Source organism: Littorina saxatilis, linkage group LG14, assembly GCF_037325665.1.
Source record: "Littorina saxatilis isolate snail1 linkage group LG14, US_GU_Lsax_2.0, whole genome shotgun sequence".
NCBI classification, from domain to species: Eukaryota; Metazoa; Mollusca; class Gastropoda; order Littorinimorpha; family Littorinidae; genus Littorina; species Littorina saxatilis.
The window spans coordinates 17,426,554-17,439,053 of NC_090258.1; positions in this window are offsets into that span (position 1 = coordinate 17,426,554).

The following is a 12,500-nucleotide window of genomic DNA, read 5'->3' on the forward strand; positions in this document are numbered from 1 at the left end:
TCTTCAAATGTTAAAGTTTCTATCACACACGTCAAACACTTTTGACCGAGACGTAATCTTCTTATGCGAGCTTTATCCATAGACTCGGAAATGTTAAAGTTTCTATCACACACACACACACACACGCACAGACAGACAGAGTTTACCATCGCATAGGCTACACTTACGTGAGCCAAAAACTAAAACATTCCTGCCTACCCCCTGTTTATGCTGTGTGTGTGTGTACTAATGTTGGGGCAATGACAGCTGACCTGTACAGTATACTTTCACCAGGATGGGGTTGAGAGCACCAATGCCCACGAAGAAAATCTCATAGGACTAATTTAGATTATCTACTTCACCTTCATGACATTGTAAGCTCTGATGGGTTGCAGTGGGTTGGAGGTTTAGATGGGGGGGAGGGGGGGGGGTGGAGAAGGGATTGGGGGAAGTCGGGAGGGGCAATGACAATTAACAATTTTGTCATCATTTTCACGAGTTTTCATTCACAGCCACCTGGGAAATGAATCTCATGTTCCCCATGCAATAAATCCCCGGTTCCCATAGTTGCAGGAAGCAGGTTATACATGGATAATCAAAAGCAAACCCAATAGAAACGCTCGGGGATTCTTCGGCTCTTTACATTGGCGTTTCCCAAGACCTAGACAGACCACATTGCTTTGCAAAGTTCCAAAAACGAACTGGCAAAAGTAAACAAAAAACAAAACTACTTCATGAAAGGTCATAAATTCATCACAAACAAATGAAACCTAGCGATATGTTCCGTCTTCTTAAAGTCATGGAGTGCGTGTATCTGTGTTTCGATACACAGACGTTCGGAGAAACACGAACGTCAAGTCAAACCTGACATACTTATCTCAACATTGTATGAACTCAAAACACAGAGAGTTGCTTTCACACGCCAGCTTTGATTGCAACAACGTGGTGGGGCCCAAAAACATGTGTGATCAAAACGGAACTCGTGTTTCGAAGCATGGCTCCCTGTGTTGGTTTTGCACTTATTTTCTCACTACCAAAATGATGACAAAAACGATGTTTGATTTTTTGTTGTCAGACCAGCTTTTTTGTCGGTCCTCGGGGGGCATATCGACTTTTGTTTCATATTTATTGACCGCGGCCTTCGGCCTTGGTCAATAAATATGAAACAAAAGACGATATGCTCCCCCTCGGACCGACAAAAAAGCTGGTCTGTCAACAACCCATCAAACATCTTATAATGTTTTCACTCAGCTGGGGTTTGGGACCCAAATCTCCATGCGGGAAACAAAACAAATTTGTTTTGGAAACTACCTCACCTGACCTTAATGTACTTCCACCAGGTAGATTTGTCTAGATGTATGGGGTTTAGACGCTCGTGTGAGGAAGGACGCGGTATTTAGACGTCGCTAATCTCTCTAATCTAGAAGCATGAGTTTCCATGTTGTTTACAATGTTTAGCAAGATTGGTTGAGAAACTGTATCTGTAGGGGACGGGGGTTGGGAGGGGGGGGGGGGGGGGGGGGGGCTTGAGGGGGAGGATGCAGGTATAGGCTAAAGAAGAGTAACGGATGACATAAGATGGGATGGACATACATTGCTCGACAATTGATGATATTGCCATAGTCAGAAGTGGATTACATTAGAAGTATGCAACCACCATTACATCCGGTCGACGCGCGGTGATTAACAGCTATTGTTACGAGACAAGTATATACTTGTTCGAGTCTAAATATCGGACCCTATTGCTACGCTGAAAATACAATAGCGATTATATAGCTGTTCTGACCTTGATTTGTTGTTCCAAACTTACAAAATGACAGTTTTTGCGTCGATGCGTTGATCTCAGGTTTTGATAGCAGACGCCGTTTCTTATGCGCATTAGTTTTGCGCAGGCGCCACACTGACTTTGGAAAAAAACCTCGATTTGACAACACAGCTGTTAAACAGCTTTTTATTAGTTCATTCGTATACAACAAAAAGAAGTTTGAGTTTTTTTAATTTTGAACAAGACTACTTATGAAGAAGACCAAAACACAACATCAACGGAAAACTAGAAACAACTGAAGAACTAGGATGCAACAAGGGGAGAAGAAGAGAACAGCTAATCCGTACAACGCGAGCAGACGGCAGCGAAGTTTTCAGTTTGGGTGAATGGCATTTATACTTGTCTCGTCGTGAAGCGATGTTTCAACCTCAGTTATAAACGACTACATGAATGTTAGTGCCACGGGTTGTACATCAATACTTCATAGGGGAAGTGGGGTATTTAGTGTGGAGTTACGAGATAAGAAAAGCCGAATGCGAAAGGTTGTGTCAGTCAGCACACAAAAACGGCTGTTCTGTTTTACTCCCCTGTTTGTACTACATCTTTCGACTTTGGGCATTTTGTGGTGCTCAGGGACAAAAAATAATTGGTTTAGTCCTGTTTCATCGGGAAGTTATCAGAAACGGGAATGCTATCGACATTTGTAAAGCTGAAAAACATTCCCGAGAAGAATTTCAAGTTGTCAGTGTATGCTGTTGTCGATTGTTAACATCGTGTGGTACAGATGGGTAAACCGGAACCATGCGTCTTTGTTATTGCCAATATGCTTTTGGATATTGTCAAAAATGGCCGACTTCCGTAGCATTATGCTTTGATGATGATGTTGAGACCATCCAATCACAGCCCCCGAATTTACCCACGTGTCCATCAGAATAGCTATATCCAGTCACCCATCGAGATTTCCCCAAAAGCCGACGTTACTTATAATACAATGAGTACTTCTGGGAAATCGTTTACCAGAGTTGCTCGATGATCATACAACCCTTTGATACATTCGATCTTCAATACATCACTCGAACCTTTGGAATTAATTAAAATGAACAGAATACAAGAATTACGAGTTTAAAAATACAAAAAAATTAAAAATTCGAGAAAAAAAATTAAAAATATTCTTGCCAACTCTGCCTATCGAACCCGTGGCACCGCCGGGTACGTGGGCGAGCACACTACCACAAAGCCAATCCGGCACACAATTCTCTGGGGTGAAAATAGAATGTTCAACTTCGAACGTTACTTGTGAGTTCTCGAGCATGTGTCGACTCCTCGGTTTCCGAGTTTCTCCGTTTGTATTTGTGTACAGTACGTTCTGTCGATCTCACTCGAGGAAAGGTAAGTTGATAACTGACCCTATTCGCCCGTTGACTTCGTAAGGAAAGCAATTTTAAGTAGCGTTAATTTCAAGTGTAACCGACATTATGTTGTAGTCCGGCTCGGAAATGCATTGACCAATTGTCGAAAGGCTCTGACGTCATTTCTGAAAAGGATTTCCCTACCCAGAATTGAATATTTTTGATGACATACAAAAGGATTTAGTTAGGGACGACGACGCCGTATTGGTCAGTTTATTATATAAAGGGAAGCAAGCGCTTAAAAATAGGCGTTGACAGAGCCAATGAAGGGGGATACTAACTTGTAGTTATCATTCGCTTGTGCTATAGTATATTGTGACATAGCTATGGAAGGGGTGTATTAAAAGTTGAGGTTGAAGGGTATCGAGGCAAAGTGAGAGAATAGCACAAGGCAAGCGAAAAGTTACAAATGACATAACAAAAAAAGTGCAAAATGAAAGGGAGAAAACACGATGATATTAAGTAATATTTAACAAACAATTTTCGGTTTTCAGTCCCTTAACATCTTGGTGAAGTAACAAGTTTATGGCAGCACTCAAAATAACAACGATCCAAAGCTGCAACTTACATTTGCTAAGTGTATTCATGGTCGTACCTTAAAAATCAATCCCCGAATAATAATTAAAAAAATTCCTTTGGATAATCTGTGTATTCTGGTATTCTATACATTAGGGGCAATAGTTCTTATTATTGTTGTTGTTGTTGTTGTTGTTGTTGTTGTTGTTGTTGTTGTTGTTGTTGTTGTTGTTGTTGTTATTTTTGTTGTTTAATGGGTTGGGTGTTTTGTTTTTGTTTTTTGTTTTTTGTTTTTTAACATGAAAGGAAACGTTTGGCTACGTAAAGCCTGGCATCAAACTTCACAATAATTTAAACCAACACGTGACACCCCCCACCCCCAACCCCACACACATCCCCCTTCCGCTTTGCAATGTACCTGTTGTTCCTTGTTTAGTCATGCGACTAGAACACTTACAGCAGTATCTTTCTACAGTTCCAAATTTCAAGAATTCTCGTCACAAATTAACCGGATCTTGCAAACAGCAACCTTCAGAAGAATTTTGCCTGCCACTCAAAGAACGTATTTCATATATTCAACTTGATGGGTTTCGTTGTTGTATTCAAGATTCCACAGCCTTGTAAAGCATGTATGAGAAATAAACCGCTGTTTAAACCGAGAAGTAGAAAAACATGTATATAACTAACATAAAAGCCACATTCCGACCTTTGATGTTTTGCCGACGCACCGGACAACCTCTCGGTGAGGACAGAATGCTATATGTATAGTGATTAGCATTGTTCCGCTTGGTTGATTCCACGTGTTAAATGTCAAGCATTGTACACAACTTCCACTAATTTGTCGTGCCTCCTTCCATTCTGAGCTAACGACGGTGGAGAGGTTGAAGACAGGACAAGATGATTTTGGCGAAATTATTTTCCTTCCCGTAAGAACGACATTTTTACGAGGAATAAAAGGATAAAGGTGAACTATGTATTTTTTTAATATTTTTTTTTAGGAATAAATTCTGAATCCAGAAGCATTTTGGCTAAAAATTTGGTGCTTGCTTTTCAATTTTAGATGCAAAAAAAGTGGTTCAATAATCATTTTCATGCATGTCTGATGACTAATAGATTTAGCGTTTTTGATGGGATGATCATTAATTTCATCTCATAGCTTACACACATACATATGTCTCGCACGTCCGTGCTCACACACACACACACACACACACACACACACACACACACACACACACACACACACAAACACGCATAACACACGCACACACACACACACACACACACACACATAATACACACACACACATACGCCAGCACACACACATACATGCACGCCCCTCCCCCACACCCACATATACGCACACGCACACAAACATTGACACACAACGAAGGAAAGAAAAGCGTAAGCCTACATAATGATTGTGTTATTGGAGCTGCAGAACTTAACGGCTTTAATGGTGTTATCTGTTTACGACTTCCACAGTCAAATCAAACTGAAATTTGTTTGAATAGTAAGAACATTTTTATTTATTTTCTTAATACTTTATTTTGTTATTTTGTGATTTTTCTTCTGTTCTTTGATGGTTGATCGGCCATTCATTTTACACTGCAGTAGTTTGGGCTCTTTTCTTGTATTCAGTTTTCTTTTTTACTTCGTCTGTCTCACACCATATACAGTCCTAAGTAACCGGCCTATTTCGGCTTTATTCTGAATGGGTTTAATGACGTGAAAAGTTGAAGGGGGCAGACAAAATGTCCTACAGTTGGGTGTCATTAATCCCTATGACCCGTGTAATGAATAAGACGGGTGATTGGGGAGGGGGAATATAAGGGAGGTGGTGGTGGTGAGGGTGAACGAGAGGGGTGGTGGTGGTGGTGGTGGTATGGGGAGGAGACTTCGAGGGCGGAATTCACGATGACTCATGTATGTACCGAAGTCTTTTTTGTATGATAATAGAGTCTTTGAAAGAAATAGATGGATAAGAGAGAGATTGAGAGAGAGAGAGCGAGAGAGAGAGAGAGAGAGAGAGAGAGAGTGAAAGAGAGAGGGAGTGTGTGTGTGTGTGTGTGTGTATGTGTGTGTGTGTGTCTGAGTATGTGTGTGAGTGTGTGTGTGTGTGTGTGTGCGTGCGTGCGCGCGTGTGTGTGTGTGTGTGCGTGTGTGTGTGTGTGTGTGTGGGTGGGTGTGTGTGTGCAAACGCGCGGGAGATTATGTCAAACAGAGAATACTCAGAAGAACGCTGACACAATTCCAATTAACAGGGGGAGAGAAGCGAGATATTCTCTCTATCCCCTTCTTTCTCTCACTCTTTCCCCTCTTTCATTCTCTCTTTCTCCTTCTCTCTACTCCCCCTCCCCCCTTTCCCCCCCTCTCTCTCTCTCACTTCCTCTTTCCCCTCTTTCTTTTTCTTATTCCTTCTCTCTCTCCCTCCTTCTCTCCCTCTCTCTCTCTCTCTCTCTCTCTCTCTCTCCCCTCTCCCTCTCTCTCTTTCCTCCATCCCTCTCTTGCCTAACCTTTCCCAAACAAACCGTACCACTCCCCCCCCCCCACCTCTCCCTCGCCACCTAGTTCACACATACACACAGAAGTCAAAATACCACGACTTTTGTTTGTCATCATTTCTATAATTAGGCGGATTCGACTACACGCCCCAATGCACGTCAATCAAAAAACGCAAGTACGCCACAACAAACAGTTCCAAAAAACACATCGTTCAAACTCTACCCCTGAAAGGGTACACACCCGTTCAACCCGAGAGTGTTTTGTGTGCACGGAGGTCGACGGGTACGTGGCCTTTAAGAACCTACCCACGCCTTAATACACCCCATTAACTCCCGGATTGTCTGCTTATTGGCTACAGATGGTCAACGCTTGATCTCTTCATTTTCGGGTGGATTTTTTTTTTTATTCCTCCTGCGTTAAATATAGAGAATGCGGTTGTGTTTGGAGTTACGTTTTGTGGGGTGGAGTGGCGCATGAGGGGTTAGGGAGGATTTCTTCATTTTCGGGTGGATTTTCCCGTTTCGGATGGATGGACATGGAGGTGCTCGGAGTTATGGTTTGGGGGTGGGGTGGGGGCGAGGGGAGGGTGGGAAATGATCTCTTCTTTTTGGGGGATACATTTTCTCTTAAATATGTGGATGGAGAAGGCAGTAGTAGTTGTGGTTGAAGTGGGTGGGGTGGGGTGAGTGGTAGGGAATGATCGCTTCATTTCGGGGTGGATTGTCCCCTTCTGGGGTGGATTTTAGGGAGAGGATGGTAAGGGTAATGAAAAAGACAGGGGGCAATGTTTGGATGCTTGTTTAGGGTGGAATGTGACAGAATGACGAATAATATTGGTGGGAGAATTATCGCTGCGAAAGAGATGACTACTTGTGAAGCAACTGCGGGGATGAGACATCGCCGTGTCGCCGCCTTGGCACGTTCAAAGTCTTTAGCCATTCAGGTAATAAAAACCTCAAATAAAAGAATGCAATCATTTTTAAATTCTTAAAAGCAAATATTATTTTCTAACAAAATATAATTTGTAAAAAATCGGATATCAATTTTTAAGCTTTCAAGGTAAAATTCAATCCTATAGTTCGGAACGGGTCAAAGAATGACCAACATTTCTACAGTTTAAATTCGCCACAGTGCCGCCTAATCTATTTCGAAGTCAGATATGACGCCATCAAAGGCATTTATAGAAAACAACCTGTGGGAATATCATCTTGAAGATTTTACTGTACAGAGTTTCATAAACATCTGTCTGGTAGATTTCCGGAACTGAATCCCCCCCCCCCCCCACACACACACAACGAAATGTAGATAATGAAAAAAAAGTATTAACGATTTTTTAAGGAAACAAACTCAACAAAAAGCCTAAGTTTTATGTAAAGTACAACAAAGTGTTAAGTCAATCAACACATAGATATGAATGTATCCTTTAATGATATTACAAATATAAAATGCCAAAGAAATGACAAATGTGTCAATACGGAAAGAAGCGATACAAACTTAACAAGAAAGTGTTTATGCAAATAGAAAATATATGTTGAATCAAAGAACATGCACAAACGTAAGAATAGATGACATAATATAGTGGCTTAAGGCCCGACCAGACACTCACGGCCGACCCTGTCCACATTTGACTTATGCTCAAAACGGCGCACCGCGTCGTGCTATGATCGCGAAGCGTTATTTGCAGAAGAATAGCGCGTGTTCTAATTTCTATGACACAGACATAGAACGACGGAAATTTGACCAATCAGAGCAAACCAGAGCGATGACGTCAGCTGCTCGCGGCGCGGCAGTCGAACGCAACTGAACCTTCTTGTCAGGTGACCCGCTCCACTGATATCGCGTTGTGAAAAAAATCGTCGATGTGTGGCCACTCGGCAAATCCCGCGCGACGCACAAAACGGCCTGCGGCGCATAGAGCGTAAAACGGCGGCCAAATGTGGTCGGCCCTTTAGTCATCAACCAAGGCATTAGACTTAGACAGGGTCAACAAAACTATACTGTTTAACACAACATGTTATTTTGTTTTGTTTTGTTTTGTTTTGTTTGTTTCCTTAACCCCCAGCCGACCACGAAGGGCCATATCAGGGCGGTGCTGCTTTGACATATAACGTGCGCCACACACAAGACAGAAGTCGCAGCACAGGCTTCATGTCTCAACCAGTCACATTATTCTGACACCGGACCAACCAGTCCTAGCACTAACCTCATAATGCCAGACGCCAGGCGGAGCAGCCACTAGATTGCCAATTTTAAAGTCTTAGGTATGACCCGGCCGGGGTTCGAACCCACGAGCTCCCGATCACGGGGCGGACGCCTTACCACTAGGCCAACCGTGCCGGTCAACATGTTATTTAAAGGCACAGTTTAACACAACATTATATTTAAAGGTACAGTTTTTCTTCACGTAAAGCCCCAGTCTGCCTCAAATGGTTTACAGAACGATTTACATCTTCTCACAAAAAAGCAGTTCTAACTTTATGGAACACACTTGCAATAGCATGTAATAGCATTAAATGACACAGTTCGTCAGTTTGTGATTTCAATGCGACTCGCTGTATCTGCAATAGCACGTTATTGTGTACCTCTGAATCTAAAATGCAACAAACAACTGCGAGTCACACACACTTATCGGCGGCGGTTTGCTTCAAACAAGCAAGCGCTATGCAGAACATTCGTCTGCTTGGGTAAACACGACCTTGTCTGATCTGCTTCCGGGCTCCCCTTTTTCAAACTTTCAAAACTTCGAATTGTACTGATCTTGTTTTGATAAAAAAAAAGAATTCTTTTATAATTGAATAATATTTGTGTAACAAGCTGTCAATTTATTATTTAGATTTTAAAAGTTGGGTCTAGCACCAAAACGAGGCTTTCGATTTGTCTAATGGTAAATCCGTTTTTACTGCACGAAATAAATTCTTTGAAAATGTCTCACTCTCCACGGAAAGCAGCCAGGATGTTCTCGTTCGGTGAGCGTTCAAATGGAAGTATGTTTGTACTGTATGCAGAGGCTCGGGGAGCTCAGGGATCAGAAACGGATGGTTTACGGGAGGCTCACCCTCAGTCTCTGATCTAGCCAGGTTTTTACATGGGGTAAGACCTACCGTCAACTTGGTCATATACCATTAATCAACATCATTACTGCTTTCTCCGCAGATTGAATCTTTTTTTTCTAAAGAATTTAATTCACACAAAAACACTAGTTCCGTGATTAAATGAGTACACCAACAACAACAAAATGTCACCCTGAAGAAAGAACATCCAGGCAGTTCATTTCTAGCAAGTGGATGGATGGTCTTATACCATGAAAAAGGTTAGCCTGTTCTCAGATGGTGAGTGGAATTGTTTACACGTAAAAAGCATGTGACTTTAACCACCCTGTTCTACGGAGAAAAGTATTCATCCCAAGCAAAAAAAAATTGTTTTGTTTTTGTTTTTTTGCCTGAATTCTTTTTTTCTTTTTTCTTTTTTTTTAATTTAGGCGGGGAGCATCCTTCTTCCTTGGTCTTTTTCTTTATAACATAATCAACTTTATATTATACAAAACATAAACTTCTTTCTAATATTTAACTCTAATTCCAATAAAATACCCAAATCTAACTTCTTTCCATACTTACATTTTCCAACGATCATTTTTTTTATCAAAATACAATAATTTATAAAATAAATTTGATCATTTTTCAAATTTTCATTCCAATATACAAACAATATATCCGTTTCACTCAAAATTATATCATAATAAATTTACTTATAAACAAAATCTGTACATAGTTTCCAAAGTTAATTGACAGCGTCTACAGCAATGTGGCATATTGTTGAATGGTCAAATTAAAAAAATCCAATATCTGCTGCAAAACTTCTGAATTGGCTTTAAAAGCAAGCTCAGTAAGCTATTTGAACGTGCCCGGGGATAGGTAAAATCAGGTCCTCTGTCCAGCATGTGGAGTTATTCAAATGAATATAAGGGATGTTCTAAAAAGAATGCCATCTTACGATTGTATTGATCTTCTTTTTACATTTAGTCAAGTTTTGACTAAATGTTTTAACGTAGAGGGGGGAATCGAGACGAGGGTTGTGGTGTATGTGTGTGTGTGTGTGTGTGTGTGTGTGTGTGTGTGTGTGTGTGTGTGTGTGTGTGTGTGTGTGTGTGTGTGTGTGTGTCTGTCTGTCTGTGTGTGTGTGTAGAGCGATTCAGACCAAACTACTGGACCGATCTTTATGAAATTTGACATGAAAGTTCCTGGGAATGATATCCCCGGACATTTTTTTTGTTTTTTTTCGATAAATACCTTTGATGACGTCATATCCGGCTTTTTGTAAAAGTTGAGGCGGCACTGTCACACCCTCATTTTTCAATCAAATTGATTGAAATTTTGGCCAAGCAATCTTCGACGAAGGCCGGACTTCGGTTTTGCATTTCAGCTTGGTGGCTTAAAAATTAATTAATGACTTTGGTCATTAAAAATCTGAAAATTGTAAAAAAAAAAAATAAAAAAAATTATAAAACGCTCCAAATTTACGTTCATCTTATTCTTCATCATTTTCTGATTCCAAAAACATATAAATATGTTATATTTGGATTAAAAACAAGCTCTGAAAATTAAATATATAAAAATTATTATTAAAATAAAATTTCCGAAATCGATTTAAAAACAATTTCATCTTATTCCTTGTGGGTTCCTGATTCCAAAAACATATAGATGTGATATGTTTGGATTAAAAACACGCTCAGAAAGTTAAAAAGAATAGAGATAAAGAAAAGCGTGTTATCCTTCTCAGCGCAACTACTACCCCGCTCTTCTTGTCAATTTCATTGCCTGTGCATCGAGCGGTGGACTGACGATGCTACGAGTATACGCTCTTGCTGTAAAAATGCAGTGAGTTCAGTTTCATTCTGTTAGTTCGACAGCTTGACTAAATGTTATAATTTCGCCTTACGCGACTTGTTTCTTTTCGGTTCAAAAAAAACCACCCTGATCTATCAAAAAACAAGGAATGTTATTTTCTTAAACCTTAAATTTGATTAACAGCAGCAATAACAACAACACAAACAACAACAACAACAGCAACAACAACAACAACAACAACAACAACAACAACAACAACAACAACAACAACAACAAAACGAAATGAAATGAAACACTAAAAGATGGGGTGGGGATGGGGATGGGAAGTTGAGGTGCAACAACAAACAACAACAAACAACAACAAACAATAACAGACAACAACAAACAACAACAAACAACAACAACAAACAATAACAAACAACAACAAACAACAACAAACAATAACAAACAATAAAAAAAAACAAAAAAACAATAACAAACAATAACAGACAACAACAAACAACAACAAACAACAACAAACAACAAACAATAACAAACAATAACAGACAGGTACCACAGCAGCCAAAAGAATGAACATCGGAAGGGAGAAAAGGACACTTAAGACAGTCTGCTGTTTCTCGTTCACCAAATTGAAGGTTCCTCAAAATCACCTGTTTCAGGATTCATTTATTTGTTAAGGTCCCCTAAGAAGTCTTTTTTCTTTCAGATTTTGCTCTTTCTTAAAGAGAAGACTATTTAAAACACCTTCAGCAACAAGGTTCAAATAACCAAAGGGAAGTAAGCGCTCTAAATGCCTACGACATGTGTAATAGAGTAAACGAGAATTATACGGAACCAATCTACTGGCACCTGAGAGAATAACAAGCATTAACATGAACAGGCGACTGTCATCCTTTTCAGGTTAAAAAAAAGCTTCTTCGGCAAAACGGATTTGCATCTATCCACCAAAATATAAAACGAGTCGCGTAAAGCGAAATTAAAACATTTATAGTCAATCTGTGGAGCGAGGCTCACAGAATGCAACAGAACGCACTGCTTTTTTCACCAAGACAACATACTCGTAGTTTCGTCAGTCCACCACTCGTGGCAAAGGCAGTAAAATCGACAAGCCATGCAGAATAGTGCGGTAGTGGTCGCGCTGAGCAAGATAACACGCTTTTCTGTATGTCTATTCTTTTTAGCTTACTGAGTTTGTTTTTAATCCAAACATATCATATCTATATGTTTTTGGAATCAGGGACCGACAAGAAATAAGATGAAATTGTTTTTAAATCGATTTCGGAAAATTAATTTTATTCATAATTTTCATCTTTTTAATTTTCAGAGCTTGTTTGTAATCCAAATATAACATATGTATATGTTTTTCGAATCAGAAAATGACGAAAAATAAGTTGACATTATTTTTGGATCGTTTAATAAAAAAATAATTTTAATTACAAGTTTCCGATTTTTAATGACCAAACTCATTTATTAGTTTTTAA